The sequence below is a fragment of the Oryctolagus cuniculus genome, chromosome 7, assembly GCF_051225735.1.
Source record: "Oryctolagus cuniculus isolate XC-2025 breed Fujian yellow rabbit chromosome 7, ASM5122573v1, whole genome shotgun sequence".
Lineage (NCBI taxonomy): Eukaryota > Metazoa > Chordata > Mammalia > Lagomorpha > Leporidae > Oryctolagus > Oryctolagus cuniculus.
This window is the reverse complement of record NC_142873.1, coordinates 90,358,420-90,377,141: the sequence shown is the minus strand read 5'-3', so window position 1 is coordinate 90,377,141 and position 18,722 is coordinate 90,358,420. Positions and strand designations below refer to the sequence as shown.

General features: G+C 37.9%; 1 protein-coding gene and 1 pseudogene across 2 annotated transcripts in view; both read left to right on the top strand.

The window, feature by feature from the left end:
- The window catches only part of LOC149125648 (small ribosomal subunit protein eS24-like), a 38,175-nt pseudogene extending 21,924 nt beyond the window's left edge, over positions 1-16,251 (top strand).
- Positions 1-18,722, top strand: part of ADGRL2 (adhesion G protein-coupled receptor L2) — a 689,746-nt gene that overhangs the window by 452,419 nt on the left and 218,605 nt on the right. For both annotated transcript variants that reach the window (XM_089337145.1, XM_089337146.1), the window contains one exon: positions 56-97. The gene's annotated coding sequence lies outside the window, so the exon portion shown is untranslated. The remainder of the gene's footprint in view (positions 1-55; positions 98-18,722) is intronic.

Genomic DNA, 18,722 nt, shown 5'->3' with positions numbered 1-18,722 from the left:
TAGGATCCCTGTGGATGAAAGTATAGTAAATAATAATATTTTCTTTGTTTTCTAGGGTGTTTATGGCACAATGATAAATTTCATCTTTCCCTGAATGGTAAGTAAAGAATCTTTCTATATTTGATAGTACCAAGCACAAACAAGAAAAACTGAATTGTTATAGTGAAAGTGGAATATCATTTACTAAAAGTATTGAATGATCTGGTAATTATAAGGTAGCTTATACTTTTACAAATAAATGGATGCTGCATTACAAATTCTATGAGCCTCCTAAAGTTCACACCAAGTATGCTACAGGCTCTTCAAAGGGAATATAAGGTTTTGCTTTCTATGTTGGATTGCAGTTGAACATAGCATATTCGACATTTTGTTTGCTGGGGTAATTCACTTTAAAATATACACAGATAAAGACACAAATGTAGTTTATATTCTATGAGCAGACTGAGAAAGCATTTCTGCAATGCATATTGAGAGTGGGTGAGTAAGAGTTCTTTGGAATTTTTACTGTTACATAAAAACTGATTGTAACTTATGTTTGACCAGGGCTTTGCAGCATCTGTGATTTTAAAAATGTTTATTTTCTAAAAGCATACATTATAACTTCTCCTAGGCAAGCTAGCTACTGTATGATTTTGTTTAAATACATAGTTTTGTTGTCATGACATAAAAAGTAATATGTAGTTTTAGTCTTGTTCATAACCTCTTTACAGGCCAAATAATAATAAAAATTAATCTTATTGAATAGGAAAGGTCAGTGTAAAATGATATTTCCCAGCAAGTTATTACTGTGTTTTATGAAGTTCCCCCCCCAACACTTCCCTCCCCCACACTCCACCAGTGGTTCCCAGTGGTTCTTGGGTATCCCTATAAAATGAAAGAATTTCTCGTGCCTGAAAAAAAAAAAAAAAAAAACACTTTGAAATAAACCAATCATCAGAAAGCGTCATGTAGGTGAAAAAGTAGATCACAAAATTACATTGTATGTTCTATACCGGTGTATAGACAGAGACAACTGATATTATATGGTGAACTGAGAAAAAAAAAGGCTCATAAAAGGTACACAGAAGAATGGGAATGAGAGTAGTTTACTATCCTTCTTCCTTCATATTCTGAATTTTCTGCAGTAAATATTTTTATATTCATTATATTCAAAAAAGCATTATCTGAAAAGCCATTCAAAAGAGTACATTTATTAGAAAATAAATGTGAAATGTGTATATAAAACTGGAAAATATCTCTTTATGTCAACTACATAACCAAAATGACCTCACACAAGTAAGAAAACATTGTCTACCTAATCTCAGAGGGAAGCAGAAATGTAAGTGAATAAATAAAGGGTATAAAGTGAGGATAAAGCTATTGCTTTTATTAATTCTTCTCTGATAATCAGTGCTCCTGAAATTGAAGCATATGTGTGGAAAATCAAATAATTTTAGAACAAAAAATTAAAAATCTACAGTTTCACAATGAATTTCAGTATGTAGGAATTTGGCATTTAATTAATTTTTTTCACAAGAAGAAAAGGCCTAGCTAGGAAAAGTTCTATCAAGGTGAGACTTTTAAAATAATGTTTTAACAGTACTCTGGCCTCAGAATCAGCCCTTAAGGCATTCGGATCTGGCTAAAAAGCCCATGAGAGCATTTCAGGCATGGAAAGCCAAGACACTGTGACAAAAAAGAAAAAATTTACCTAAATGAAAGATCTCTGTGAGTGAGATCCCAGCAGAAAGAATGGGCCATCAAAGAAGGAAGTACCTTTCTCTGAAGGGAGGAGAGAACTTCCACTTTGACTATGGCCTTGTCTAAATATGATCGGAGTTGGCAAACTCAAGAGGCTTCCATAGCCTTGGCGGCTCATTACAGGAGCCTCGGGTGATTACTGACATCATAAACAAGAGTGTCAATTGTTAAATCAACAACAGGAGTCACTGTGCACTTACTCCCCATGTAGGATCTCTTTCCTTAATGTGTTGTACTACGTGAATTAACGGTATAACTAGTAATCAAACAATACTTTATACTTTGTGTTTCTGTGTGGGTGCAAACTATTGAAATATTTACTTAGTATATACTAAATTGATCTTCTGTATGTAAAGATAATTTAAAATGAATCTTGATGAAGAAGGGGATGGGAGAGGGAATGGGAGATGGGATGGTTGTGGGTGGGAGGGTAGTTATGGGGGGAAAACTGCTATAATCTTAAAGTTGTACTTTGGAAATTTATATTTATCAAATAAAAGTTGAAAAAATAAAATAAAATAATAAAATAATGTTTTAAGTCAATAGATCAAACTATTCAATAATAATAAAATTTCCTTTGAAAATCTACTGTATAATTTATCCATTTGCAACCTATATCATCTTTGTAATTTTAATGTGAAGAATTATTTTAAAATCCAAGGCTAAAAAGAAATAAAGTATAATAGAAAGCCAGGCAAATATAAAGAAATCTTAGAATAGGAAGTGCTTTAATCACTGTGCACTTACTCCCCATGTAGGATTTCTGTCCTTAGTGTGTTGTACTATGTGAATTAACGGTAAAACTAGTACTCAAACTGTACTTTATACTTTGTGTATCTGTGTGGGTACAAACTGTTGAAATCTTTACTTAGTATATACTAAGTTGATCTTCTGTGTGTAAAGATAAGTGAAAATGAATCTTAACGAAGAATGGGATGGGAGAGGGAGTGAGAGATGGGATGGTTGTGGGTGGGAGGGAAGTTATGGAGGGAAAAGCTGCTATAATCCAAAAGTTGTACTTTCGAAATTTATATTTATCAAATAAAAGTTGAAAAAAAGAATTGCTTTAACCTAAAACAATAAATTTAATGTCATTTATTAAAAGTAATCATAATAAATAAGATAACTGTTAGAATATTTTTGAGATTAAAAGATTCTCCTCAAGAGTAACTTATTATAAGGTGAAAACAGCATCAATCATATATAGTAGTTATGCCTCACTGTCATGAAATATTAGCCATCTGGAACTAAGCCAGTTAATTTCAGAAGAATTTGGGTTGGGGGGAGAACTTTAGTTTGCATCTAATACTATTCATATTACTGCTTCCCAAGTCCTCACTTCTATTCTTGGTTTACATAAAGTTATAACAGAATCATTTCTCTGTTCAGCCACAAATAGAAGGAATGCTATAAAAAGCCAACAGGAGAGAGGAATACATGGAGCTAGAAGCTATTCTCAGCTATTTATCAGGAGTAAGAATCAAAGTATGGTTTGGGGTGAGATACATCATACACTTGAGTTTAAAAATCTGGTCTGGGTGAGCCTTCGGCATAGCTGTTAATATACATTTAAGATAGCCACATTCATACTGGAGTCTCTTGCTCCTGACCCCAGCTGCCTGCCAGTGCAGACCCTGTGATGCAGCAGTGATGGCTCAAGTAATTGGGTTCCTGCAGCCGGCATGAAACACGTGGATTGAGTTCCCGGCTCCCACACTTTGGCTTCAGTCTAGTCATGTCGTCCTAGGCCAGTGAGAGTGAACCAGCAGAAGAGAACTTTCTCTCTCTTGTTCTGTGTGTGTCAGTTTCTCTGCATTTCAAAGAAAGAATTTTTAAATTAATAATTTGGGGCTGGCTCACTTGGTTAATCCTCTACCTGCGGCGCTGGCATCCCATATGGGCACCGGGTTCTAGTCCGGGTTGCTCCTCTTCCAGTCCAGCTCTCTGCTGTGGCCTGGGAGGGCAGTGGAAGATGGCCCAAGTGCTTGGGCCCTGCACCCCGTGGGAGACCAGGAGAAGCACCTGGCTCCTGGCTTCGGATTGGCGCAGCACCTTCTATAGTGGCCATTTGGGGAGTGAACCAACGGAAGGAAGACTTTTCTCTCTGTCTCTCTCTCCCACTGTCTATAACTCTACCTGTCAAATAAATTAAAAATTTAAAAAATTAATAACAAAATTAAAATAAAATTCATGATCTATTAAATCAGTTATATTGAAAGGTTTTTTGAAGAAAATCTATATCCCTTGAATTTTACAATAAAATGATATATCCTTAAACTTACTATACTTAGCTTAAGAAAATATTGTGGTATGTGCTGTCCTTAGAATGAAAAAGAATGGATATGAGGGCGAGCTGGCTGCGACATCTGTCACCCCATTGATCGCCAGGGTTGATTCGGCTGATCTGGCTGGCTAGGCGGGTGTCCCCTTCCTCCCTCACCACTCCATGTGCGTCCCTCCCGAAGCTGCGCACTCGGTTGACCTTCCCCGCTAGAGGAGGACTGGTCTTCGGTCAAGGGTATATGAGTAGCTGCGCTCCCCTGCTAGAACCTCCAAACAAGCTCTCAAGAATGAAAAAGCTTTCAGTGATTAAAGGGGTAAAATTCATTCATTTGTAAATGTCACTTAAATGAAAGCCTTTTCCAAATATGGTTGACAGTCTCATCCGAATTATATTGTGCAATAAGGGTAATATCCACACCATATTACTATTTTTTAAAGTTACCTAAAAATTTAATCTGAATTTTCTGACTTTACTGTGAGTCAGAGACTAGAGAGACAAATTCATACTAATTTGTGTATGGAAATGTGTATTTAATAGATTTATATTGCCAAATTGCTATTATAATATACTGGAGAGTCAAATAATTGTCTTTTAAAAATATGTTTATTTATTTATTTGAAGGGCTGAGTGACAGAGAGAGACAGTGAAATAGCGATATCTTCCATCCACTGGTTCACCCCTAAATGCTGGTAATAGCCAGGGTTGAGCCAGGCAGGAACCAGGAGCACAGAACTCCACCCAGGTCTCCCACATGGGTCCAAATATTGGGACCATCATCTGCTGCCTTCCCAGGTACATTAGCAGGAAGCTGGTTTGGAAGCAGAGCATCCAGTACTTGAACTGGCTCTCCATTATGGAATGCCAGTGTCCCAAGTTGTGGCTTAACCCTCTGATCCATAGCATTCCATAATTTCCTGATTTGCATCCACTTTATAAAATATTTAGGACAGCTAACATATCACGGCATTTTAGAAAGAAAATACAAAATTAACCACCAGTCTAAAACCAAGATCTGGGGCAATGCAACAAATTATTGGATAAATAAAACATCACATTCAAATGATTCTTTTCTGATCTAGAAGCATGCAAATTTGAGAAAAGAGTCAAAGTTCTGAATTACCATGTGAACTGAACTGAAATGTAAATATGTATTTTATTGATATGTGTCTGATACAAATGAACTTTAAAAGAGAATACTTCAGCATTTCATTTTTTTCTGAGATAATGATAAATGCTAACTATTTAGATAAAGTTAATCTTGCAATATAATTAATCTATACTCCAACAAAATAGATCTCCCCTTTCATCTATGATTTTGGCTGTACTTAATGAACAAATGTACTTAATGCAAATTTCAGTGAATAATCACAGCCTCTAATCTTCAGTCAACAACAAAATATACTTTATTTCTGAGGATATTAATAAAAAATTGCTACCTTATTACATTTATGATGAAAGTTCCATATTGTAGTCAATTATAGTCAATAGCCATTTTGTCATCTAACTTTTAAAATTCCACAACTGTTCTCTAGCTTTAAAAAAGTCAATTTTTAGGTCAGATGATAGTAATATAAAAGCATTGTTGATTGGCCAACAGGTTGATTACTTTTAAGATTTTGAAAAAGTAAAGATAAAAATAGTCCTCTCCTGTTCCTTCAGTTAGAATTGCATCCAATTACTCTTGTAGATTATAGATCTCTTATGGGATTTCCAGTTTCATACAACTTTTTGGTTCATTTCACAGGAATAATATTCATCTTAATTAGCAAAAAACAATTGATGGGATTTTACAAGAGGGAGTTCACTTCGTGTGCTGATTACCACCACTGGATCATGTTGGGTTTTGTTTGTTTTTAAAGCCCTGCTTTTAAAGCTGTGAGTTGAATTTGTTATCTGTTAGTGGCCATTCTCTTGGAAGGTGGGATATCTTTCTTGATGATTGACTGGCCCATTTTGCTTTACCTTCCTGATTTTCTAAACAACATCCTAAGTTGGCTTGTGAAATGATTTACTACATTTTACATTGGTTCAAATATGCCTTATTCTGTTTGGTATCAGAACATTAGATAAATAAAAAAGGCATTTCTGGTCAAAGCCAGGAGCCACAGATTCTATCAGATCTCCCTCACGTGTGGCAAGAACTGTGTTCTTGGGCCATCATTCGCCGCCTCCGAGGAAGTGCAGAATATTCAGGACTCAAACCATGCACTCTGACATGGCATGTGAGCACCCCACATGGTAGCTTAACTTGCTGTGCCACAGTGCCTACCCCATATGACTATTCTTTATTTTGTTAAGATTTATTTAATTATTTGAAAGGCAGAGTTACACACAGAGAGGAGAGGCAGAGAGAGAAAGGTCTTCCATCCACTGGTTCACTCCCCAGTTGGCCACAACAGCTGGAGCTGCACCAGTCTGAAGACAGGAGCCAGGAGCTTCCTCCTGCTCTCCCATGTGGGTGCAGTGGCCCGAGGACTTGATCCATCTCTTATGCTTCCCCAGGCCACAGCAGAGAGCTAGATTGAAAGTGGAGCAGCCGGGACTCGAACCAGCGGCCATATGGGATGCTGGCACTGCAGACCGCAGCTTTACTTGCTACTCCACAGCACCAGCCCCTATAATGTGTGTGTGTGTGGTTTTTTTTTTTTAATTTTTTTTTATTTTTTTATTTTTATTTTTTTGACAGGCAGAGTGGACAGTGAGAGAGAGAGACAGAGAGAAAGGTCTTCCTTTTGCTGTTGGTTCACCCTCCAATGGCCGCCATGGCTGGCGTGCTGCGGCCGGCGCACTGTGCTGATCTGAAGCCAGGAGCCAGGTGCTTCTCCTGGTCTCCCGTGGGGGGCAGGGCCCAAGGACCTGGGCCATCCTCCACTGCACTCCCTGGCCACAGCAGAGAGCTGGCCTGGAAGAGGGGCAACCAGGACAGAATCCGGCGTCCCGACCGGGACTAGAACCCGGTGTGCCGGCGCCGCAAGGCAGAGGATTAGCCTAGTGAGCCGCGGTGCCGGCCCCCTATAATGTTTTTTGAAAAGGTTTTATTTCCTACATAAATTTGTTAGAGCTCTCCTTAAATACTTCTACATATAATATTTCAAAGTTATATATTTGATACTAAAATTTTTAAAATATCTTTATATATATTTAAGAGAGAGAGAGAGAATCTCCCATTCACTGTTTTAGCCCCCAATTGTCTATATCAAAGCCGGGCTAGGCCAAAGCCTGGAGCCTGGAGACTGGAACTCAATCCAGGTCTCATGTGGGTGGCAGAGACCCAAGTACTTGAGCCACCTGCTGCCTCCCAGGATACACATTAGCATCAGGAAGCTAAAATCAGAAGCAGAGCAGGAGCCAAACTCACATACTGCATCCCAAGCAGCATTCTAACTGCTCTGCCGATTTCCTGCCCTTGATTTATTTTTAAGCGATGCTTTCTAATGTTTGTTCCTGTACTTAGAACTATAATTAATTTTTATATTTTTGTCCAACAAAACTTCTAAGCTTTCCTATTAGTTTAATAATTTATCAGTATTTTCTGTTAGATTTCTTATATAAGCAATCATATCTTCTACAAGTAATGTCAGTTTTATTTTTCCCTTTGTAGTGTTAATTCTTTAGTTTTCTTTCTCACATGTGGCACCACCTAGACCATTAATCTAATATTGTATAGAAATAGTGATACTGGATAGCTTTGTCTTTGCCTGATTTTTAAAAGAAAATATTTTGGACATTTCACCATTACACTGTAGGCTCTTTATCAAGTGAAGAAGTTTCCCTTTTATATTTAATCTGCTTTGGGTCTTTAATGAATCTTAAATTTTACCAAGTTTCTTTTCTACATTTAGAGGATAATATAATTTTTCTCATGATGGGTTGTTGAGAATTGAAACAACTTTCACCTTAAGGACATTTATTGAATGAAGGGAACATGAATTTCAGGTTTCCTGTGTCTGATGGAGTAGGGAAAAGTAACAAAGTCTGGGGCTTAGTGCTGGATCCCAAGTGGGCATACTTTTATTCATATACCTGGTTAACTTGTAAATAAACTCATCCTACAGAGGAGTGCAAGGAAAACTGTGTCTTAAATGCATGACAAAAAAGGAAAACAAAATTCTCCTTTGAAAATCCATGATCATAAACCTACATTACTGTGTTTCCAGCAAGAATTCACTTGATCTCAGTGGTCTAATAACTGTAAGATATGAATTTATTTTACACTGGTCCTGATTAGTGCCTTTTGAATCAGAAGAAAATCTACTCTGGAGAGTCCAACTTTATCTCATCACTCTATGAATTCTCACAGATAAAATTCCATGAATGTAAGCCCACAATCAGAAATCACAAGCACACTTGGAAAACAGGACAGATGATCGAAAATTAACTTTAAAAAGATGAAAAACAGAGCCAGATTCATAAAGGTTTCAAATACCAGAATTCTTTCATCCTTTTTTGTCTTCTTTCTGATTTTTGTTCTTAATTTCTGTTGTACATAAAACTATATCTGAAAAGTTATTTTAGTATTTGATTTCATCATAAATAACATGCAAATTCTTCTTAGGGGTAAAATTAATAGTAAAATAGTTAAGTTTAATCTGTAAACTAAATCTAATTACACTGAAATGGACTGTGATAAACACATTTAACTACCAAGCAAAAAAATGGATTTAAAAATAGTAGAAATAAGAATATGTATTTTTTATTTAGCTTAAATAAACAATATAAATATTATATTAAATTAAAATACTGACATGATGATTAATATATACAATTTGTTTAAGCTTTAATATTTTTACAGATAGAAATCATGTCATTAAATGCTCAAAATGATATAGTACAAAATTATTAGGATCTCCTTTATTTGTGCAGCGTATTTTTACCCAAAAGCTCAAGGACTTTCAAATACCTCTACATTTGGGTTCTGAAAATATTTTAGAAAGGAGCTGTGCTCTTACTTGAGTCCAAACCCCTGATAGCTTCTATAGTGGGCCCTTAATCAAAGCTAAGCTAATCATAGTCTGTCTCTGTAATTTTTTTTAACTGAAATTATGGAATAGACTCTTAGGCATAGGTGGAATACATTCGTTGATAGATCCCAGGGAAGGCTGATTTGGAGCCTTAATTCCAGTTATTAAACTTCTAGGGATCCATGAACCAGTAAATTGCCTTTGCTGAAGCTTATTTGAGTTGAGTGGTGTAACTTACAACAAAAATGGTCCTGATAACTACCCTTACACGAAGAAAATTAAATTCTGAGGTGGTTTCCTTGCATGCTGATAGTCATATAAGGCAATGAATTAATAATACCTTTAATACTTTTTCTATTACAAGAGAAGGGATTTAGTAAGAGCTCCTGGGTGAGTCCTTTTAAACTCCTGCCTTGACCACAATGTACCACCTCCCTGATTTATGTTGGAACCAATTCAACATAAGAACACTGCCAAAAATTATATCTATGGCAAGGTTTACAACATCACCAGTATTTTGACAGTTGAACATCTGGCATCTAGAGGGAGTCTATCGAGGAAACCCTCCCTGCCTGCAATATTATTTTCCAGTTACTTTCTACTTGAGCTTTCACATGGCCTCAATGGAAAAGAAGGGAACTGAAATTTATGGGAAGAATGTACCAAGCATTGGGTATATGGTTGGTGCCTAGCTGATGGATTTTTAATTCACTTTCTACTTAGGTGGTATGGGCTGAATTGTTTTTCCCCAAATTCATTTGTTGGTGTCTTATAACCCCAGTACCTCAAAACATCACAGTACTCAGATACAAGGTACTAAGATTAAATGAGGTCATTGGGGTGAGTCCTGATGAGGACACAGACACACCAAGAAACAGACCAAGTGAACACATAGGGAGGAGGCAGCCAGGTACAAGCCAAAGAGCAAAATCTGAGAATAAGCAACCTGCTGACACCTTAATCTTGGACTTCTGCTCTTTGAAACTGAAAAAACACATTTCTGCTGTTTAAGCCACATAGTCAGAGATATTTCTTATGGCAGCCCTAGCTAACAAACCCAGTAAATTATATATCATCTCCTTATTCACAACTAGTTAATTATCAAGCCCTGTCAGGTCTACCTATAAACTACCTTTTTAAAAATTTTTATTTATTTATTTGAAGGTCAGAGTTACACAGAGAAGGAGAGATGGGGGCGGGGGTGGGGGTGGGGGAGAGGTCTTTCATCCGCAGGTTCATTCCCCAAATGGCCTCAATGGCTGGAGCTGCGCTGATCCGAAGCCAGGAACTTTTTCCAGTTCTCCCACGTGGGTGCAGGGGCCCAAGGATTTGGACCATCTTCTACTGTTTTCCCAGGCCATAGCAGAGAGCTGGATGGGAAGTGGAGCAGCCAGGGCACGGCCCAGCACCCATCCGGGATGCTGGCACTGCAGGCGGTGGCTTTACCCACTACGCCACAGTGCCACCCCTAAACTATGTTTCAAGTGTTTGCTCTTCTCTCTGTTCCCACTATTACTGTCTTAGTTTAGCCTATATCCTTCTTACTTGAAGTATCCCAATAACCTTCCACTTCTGCTCATTCTAATAAAAGCATTCATATGCTAGCAAACCCAATAGAATGTGAGCTTTTTTTGAAAGCAAGTTCTGTTCTGTGTTACCTACTTATCTCTAGTATGTCCAACGTTCCTAAGCCTGATGGTGCCTCTGAATTTTGGGTGGTATTTTTTAAATTACAAATTTTTATCCCCAGACCATATCTATTGAGTCAGAATCTATAGGCATGTATGTCATAAAATTGGTATTTTGAATTTGTTCCCGAGTTCATCTCATGAATAATGGACACATGTTGCTTTCTTATTATTAATGGTCATGTGACCACTTCCCCCAAAATTCCTGCCTCAGTGTTTTGTCCAATATTTCTTACTGTGCCGTCGACTATCAAAATTATTTTTGAATAAATTTAATTATACTTTTGTGAAGGAAAATGAAGATCCGTTCACACTGATGACATATTTCAATGATTTTGTTGTTGAAATTTTATGTCTATTGTTGGTATGATACACCTGTCTCCTGAGAAGCTACTAAAATGTCATATGGGTGCCATGTATAATAGCAAGAACAAATGAAGCCTATTTGTTCACTGTGAGCTGATGGATTGGTGTCAGCACTAGGATATCCCTATCATGATTGCTGCCAACTATGTGAAAAATGTAGAAAATACCGGCAGAGACACTGACTTCTTGAGTACTTATCTTGTGGCCTGGCCCTATTCATGCTGCTACAAGGACCACAAGTGAAAGTTAATGTCAAGTTCACCTTGAGAAAGGAGACATCATTGTCTCAAATTCTATCTGAGCCTCGATATTATAAGTCCAATTTATGTATTTTCATTTGATAAATATTGGCAACTACTTTATACCCTGGAAGGCTTTCCTTGTTTTAAATAAAAGATATCTCTAATACTGAAGTGGTGGATCTTTGAATCTACCCACAGATAGGAAGGTATGACTCTCGAAAAGGATAAAACATGAAGGCAATTCTTAGAAATGAATTGCTGTATTCTATCCTTGAAATCCAAGGCAGTCCTTCTGACCATATTTAGCTACTCTAAAGGAAAAACTTGCAGATTGGATCTGCCAAACTGATTAATTCAATGCATATTTGTTTTATGTCTATTATGTCAAGCATTGTATAATGTGGGTTCTGAAATATTTTAGAAAGGAGAGATCAAAAACAGTTATATGTCCTGGTTTCGTGGTGTTTTCCGTTTAGTTAATTGAAGTCTTAGTTTAAAAAAAAAGAAAAGAAAGAAAGCTGGATGCTTATATAAACTTGGAATGGAGGCAGAGATGTCAAATGTGTGAGAGGAGTTCATGCCCAAATGACGCTTCCTGGAGGGACCACCTACTCTGCTCAGGTATCAGCACAGAAGTACTCTGAGACTTAAGTAAACAAATGAGTAGGACATCTTTCAATCCAGTCTTTGCTGTTCATGCATACTTTGTAAAAAGACTGGTACAAAAACTAAATACTGTCCATGGACTATTTTTCCTGTTCTAGATATATATATTTATTAAACAAAAATTTTATTAAGACTTATTATTTATAAAATGAGGCCTCTTAAATAGACTGAAAGGCTCTGATATGAAGCAATATATTAACCCACTGCCTTGTCCTTGGCTTATTTTTTCCTGGTTCATATCTCTAACATTCTGGATCTTTCAAATTATAATTTTGGCTACATAAAATAATTAAATGTTAATGTGTCCAGATTTGAATTAGCATCTTAGAAACAGGAAGCACACTTTTTCTTCTATCAACTTATTGCCTCTGAAAAATTCTGCAAGTGAATCTGTGTTTAAACTGAAAAATGTCTTGTGATACCTTAAAGAATCTTAATTCAACATCTTTGAGTCTTTCAGAAGAAAGCTAACCCCTATTTCACATAATAATTTTTTTTTTAAATAAAAGAATGTAGGTGGGACTTTTCTAATATTGATAGATGTAGTATGGGGCCAGCGCTGTGGTGTAGAGGGTAAAGATGCTGCCTGGGGGGTCAGCATCCCACATGGGTGCCGATTCCAGCTACTCCACTTCTGATCCAGTTCCCTGTTAATATGGGAAATCTAGATGAAGCTTCTGGCTCTTCGCTTTAGACTGGCACAGCCCTTGATATTGAAGTTATTCAGGGTGTTTTTGTTTTTCTTTTTAGCAGATGGAAGATCTCTCTCTCTCACTGTAGCTCTGACATTCAAGTAAATAAATAAATCTTTAAAAAGAAAGTAGGTGAAAGAAGAAAATAGCAATATTCCTAGCACCCAAATACAACTCAACATTTTGATATTTATGTATTTTTAATCTTTGTACCATGTATTATTTTGATTTTGTTATTTAACATAATTTTATCATCACATACAAACATATAAGTACATACATAATATAATACAGTTTCTACCTAGTGAAGAATATCTGTAGAGAGTAAGTGAGCAGGCACAAAATAAGACTGACCCAGGTTCACATGGAAGCATTATCACTAGCCAGCTTTTATTGCTTTGGACATATTAATCTCTCTCAGCCTTAATTTTCTAATCTATAATATAAAAATAACCTAGAACCCACTTCTTTGGGTTGTTGCCAGCATTAATGAGTGTAAAATGATCAGCATAGTGTTTAGCAAATAATAAATGTGGAATAATCATTAAAATTATCCTATTATACTATTCTGATATTACCAGCAATGCAAATCTTCAAGCTAAAAATTCCCAATTATTCTAGTCTTTTCTCTTATGAAATAATTTTAAGTGCCCTCACCATTTAGGTGCTTAAATCTTAGAAGTTTTATAGTATTTCCATTATAACTTCCTTAGAATATTACTCTCAGAACTGAGCATGGAAATCTAAACAACTCGAAATAGGGTTTGATCATGTGCTCCATTATTCTATGCACATTCTAAATCCTTTAATGCAACCTAAAATACTTCTTCTCTCTGTGTGTGTTTTTGTAACCATATTATACCATTGATTCCCTGCCAAGTAAGCTCCTATTTTGTCCCAGTGGGTACTGTTGTTAAGTCACATATCCCTCAAACCAAATTTAGGCAGTTGGAGTTCTGGTCTCCAAGCAAGATCTCACAATTATTTCAACCAGATTACATAATGTTAGATTTGTTCATCTTTTAGTTGTTAAGAACTTTTAGAACCTGATTTTGTAACCAAATGTATTCACCTTCCCTATCTCCTGGAACCTGCTTCCTGATGGGCATTCCTGATAGCTTTATCTCAATCACCGATAACTGTGTTCACATCAGATAAGGCCAGAGCTCAAGGCTTATGGTGTCCACTTGAAAAACCATTCTCCATGATAAAACAAATTATTAACGTTGCCATGGCTCTGATCATACCACCAGTTGTAAAACACAGACTATCCCTAAATCTGTATCTCTCCATCTGGTTCACAAGAATAGAAAGAAATACTTTATTAAATGGTTTGCTAGAACCTAGATAGCCATATCTTTTGCCCTGACATACTGGTTTATTAACTTTTACAGAAAAGCATATATGAGATTGGACTGAATTTATACTTTCCTAATAACCACTTTTAAAAGTACTCATAAAGCAATCATTCATAAGTATAATCTATAATTTCCCACAAATTACATCAGTTTCTTGAATCTAAATGTGTTAAAATTACCATTTTTTTAAACATGGGTATTCTTCCCCTTTGTTTCTCTTCATCCCCCACTTTTTAAAGGTAGTTACCTAAATATTCCATATTCTCAGTTAGAAAGCCTCCTCTGCTAATATTTCATTGAGTCAAGAGACATATTGGCACCGAGAGTAGCCATGTAGTCCCAGTATAGCATGTAGGTGAAGTACTCAGACTGTGTACTTACCATATTGGCTCCAATTCTGAATCCATACACCGTAATATTTGATCTTGGGCAAATTATTCTACCTGATAAGAAAGCATGCTTTATAGTATTGCTGTGATTATTAAATGAGCGACTGACTGCATATAAATACTTAGTGTAACACTAGGTGCTCAATACATGTTATCTACATTATAATGCCATTATCTATTTTTTCTTTCAATTTTTAGCCAAAGTCTAATTGTCCTCAGTTCATTCTTGGACATGTGCTTATTCAATAGTAGCACTTGGCACATGAAGGTTGTAGAGATACAATAGTGAATAAACCAAATTCCCTGCACTTAGGGGGCTTACATTGCAATAGAGAAAAAAGAAAATATCGAAGAATGTAAAATAGTGAAAGTCAGTGATTGGAAGAACGAAAAGTCTCAGGGTTAGATAATACCCATGAGAACTATTTTAGAAAGAATGGCTGAGGTTCTCTCTGCAGACATGACATGTGAGCAGAGATATGAATGAGCCAACAGGGAAGAAACATAAAAGAGTACAGACGCTTTGCTTTCGCTTTTTCATGAATGAATTTTATGTCTTCAACTTCACGAAAATGGGCCTATTTCTTTATTGATCTCCCTCCTCATTCCATGCGAAGGAAAAGCATTTTGAGTTCTCTTGAACAGTATCTTTCACAAGCCCCAGCTCATTCTGTGCTTCAGTCTTGCTGAAATTTTTATGGGTCTATGCTACCTTCATATATTTGTACTTGATTATCTGTCCCCTTTTACCATCTTTTGCACATGCTGTTTTAAATTCAGAGCCTGTCAGTGAGTCCCTGAGCAGCACACTGGTTTCTTTAGTTTCCTCACCATTTTCTTGCTCATTAGAATCATTTGTGTTTGCATAGGCAGAACACTGCTTAAATCAAACTCTAAGAGCGCATGGTTGCTTTTCCCCAAGGTTCCAATCATTTCCATTTTACCTACTGGTTTCTGTCAGAATTGGGTCCTGAGCAGGAGTTCCCCTTAATGCTTACTCTGCCTTCTGGGAAATGAAATTATCAGCAAGGCCGGTCAAGAAATTGTCAGTGTTTTGCTTTCGAAGGAATGAAAGTTTCTACAGATACTTGGAGACTAAAAATCCCTAACACCAAGATATGTTGCTGCTCTGCCAATTTGGTAGTGTGCGCTGGAGATGCATCCTCCCCTTCTCTCCTTGTGCCTGGAAGGTCTGTAGTGCGTTCACATAGTGCTATCCCTTCTCTATGTTTCTCATTATACATACATACATACATACATACATATATACACACATATATACATATGTAGATTTTTCTCCGGTGTTCTTCCATCCATAGGTTCTTGGATTTACATTTGGGTTCACAGCTTCTAACTTGCAGGGACTACCCATCTACCTCCCAATCAGGTGGATCAAATTAAACTAGGGTAGATTACAAGTGAAATTGTTCACATAACCAAGCTCTATATCCAGGAAATCAGGAAGCTGCCTTCTAGTTTAATCTTAACAAGCAGCATGAAATAGTAAAATGTTCTGGAATCGAAGTGGATTCTATTCCTCACTGAACCATGGAGAGTGAGGAGAGGTTTTTGACAAACTGAAGATTTATCACATTAGAAATGAAGGCCCTCCCCTCCCCCACTAGGTTTCATTATTTTATATGTAGGGCTCTTATAAGACTTACAGTGAGCAGTAAATGCATCGTTTATTATAACTTTGAAATAAATGTCATTTATTGGGCTTAAGGGTGAAAGCCGTGGACTCTCTACTTTTACCGATGAGCAAACCATGGCTTTAAAAAGTTTCTTGATGTCTCTAACCTCTCACAGCTGGTTGGGGACAGCACCACGACTACATGACAGGTTCCTTTTCCTTCGGCCAGTAAATTTCATCCCTACTTACCAGGTTACCTTCTACTGGTAGCCCAGAGATTTACTTCTGCTTCTGTGAAATGGAAATAATGCCATCCGCCCTTCCTACCTCACAGAATTGTTGTGAGAAAAGACAGGGAAAACGAGTGGTGTGTAATAATAATGGTTGTGTAAGGTGGTATTATGATGATAATGACTTTAATGATTTAATCGGTGAGTTTCTGTGGATGTTTTTCCTTCTCGTATAAGTGATTTGCATTTTAAATTCTAGTCAGTGTTGAAATGTGCTTACTTCCCGTTGTAGATTTAACAACCTGCGGGCTGCATCGCCCCCCATGGAAGGAGAAGCCTAGGTTTTGGCATGCCTGAGCCCCGGGTGGTAATCCTGCTTCTGTCACTCTCCCGTGCGTGACAATACATTCTTTTAATCTTTCTGATTTCAGTTTTCTCATCCGTTAAAGGGATAAGCATTCCTATCTCTTACAGTTGTGAGTGCTGATACAAAAGGCTCCGTATAGGTGGCTTTTTGTTTTAATGTTTTCCTCCTTCCTCGGAGTGTGAGCTTCTTGACAGCAGACACTGTTTATCTATCTTTGTATTCCTACAGTCAGGCACTCAATATCTACACAGTATGTTTGTTGAATGAATTATTTACCAAGGTGAACAACATGGAGTGGGTCTGAGGGTGGCAGCATTTTGTAGGTCAAGGTTTTTCCAATTGTACCCTTAACACCACAACATAGAAGCTTTTTTCCTGAGAGGCAGCAGAAGTTGCACTGATGATGCAGTTATAGCTGAGGGTGAATGTTACCTCTCATGCTGCCTTTTACATTTTGTCAATTAAGCATATTTTTAATCATTTGAGAGGCTGAGAGAGAAACAGGAAGATCTCCCTTCTATTGGTTCATTCTCAAATGCCCACAAGGACTGAGCTGGGGTGGACCCGGGAATGGGGAACTCAGTTCAGGTCTCCCACATGGATAGCAAGGATCCAGCTGCAGGAGCCATTAACTACCAGGGCCACCACTGCTGCCTCCCAGGACCTGCATTAGCAGGAAGGTGGGATCGGGAGCTGGAGCCCAAGATTGAAATCAGGTCCTTAGATGTGGTACTCCAATGTGAGACCTGAGCATCCTAACGTATGTGTTAACTATGAGGTCAAACACCCACTTCCCTAGCTTGTTTAACTAGAGCAAATATACTATGTGTGGGGAGCAACCGGACTAGACTGAGTTACTGGAATTAAGACTTATTCTATGCATCTGCTCTCCCACAATATGGCGCTGGGAGAGAAGTAAACAGCTTCCGCACAGCTGCCTCCAGTTCAACTAATAAACTGTAGGACTTGCTATTGATTGGAGGAGAGCAGCGTACTCGGCGTGTGGGCAGCCAAGTTAGGATTGGCGGAGGAGGACTATAAAGGAGGAGAGAGACGGCATGCACCAGGAACATCTAAGGGGAACATCTAGCTGAAGGAACACCCGTGCAGCCCCCGAGAAAGCCGGCCGGCGGTGTGCCGCTCCCCTGCGGAAGTGGGGAATGTGGCCAGGGGGAACTGCCCTTCCACGGAGGTGGAAGGGATAGTAGCCAACCCGGGAGGAACCAGCAGCAAACCCGGGGAGGGCCGAGCAGACGAAAGAACAGCGCAGGGTTCAGTGTTGCTCCTCCACGAAGAGGGGGAGCGACACTATGTAAGATTGTTTTTAAAGGGAAAGATTTTTCAGTTAAAATAAAGCTAAAACAAGATATGTAGCTGGACTGTATAAAGGTTTAAAAGGAGTCTTAAAGACACAACATGTACCATTCTTTTTACCATTAGGCACCTAAGGCAAGTTAACCACTGTGTGCCACAATTTCTTTACTTATCATAGGACTGATAGCATTTCAGATTGGTTGTAAATGGGCAGGAAGATATCACATGCATACCTGCTGTTTTCCAGTTTATTTAGCCAGGGATACAGAAGTTGGATCCAGGTGGCTGCATGTAGCAGGAGCAGGTGCATGCAGACACAGCATACTTTGGCTTGACTTTTCTCTTCCTCTGGTTCCCTATGGGCCACACAGCTGCCGGGGACATTACTGCCAGGGTTTTAAACTCAAACAGAACCATGGCCTACATCTGTCCCTATAAGGAAATGTTTATGAACATAAATGTTTATATACCAGAAGTAGGCTGGTATAAACAAGAGAGCCTCTCATAGGCAGGATGGGGAGAAGCAGGCAAAGTCAGAGCCAAGGGTCTCTGAATAGTGTCTCTGCTTCCAATTCCTAGTGTTCCCATCTCCCTAGAGGTTTATTTGGAAATCAAAGTGGGAGTTGTGCTAAAATACTTAACAATGTGCAAATGATTGGGGCTGGGCAGCAACAGGTCAGAACAGATGTTGGTCATAAACTACCAGCAATCCCTGCCAGTGAACACCGGCTGAATGCCAGCCCTGAAATAAAGTAATATTAATATGTCCTCACAAAATCTGCCATATAAAAG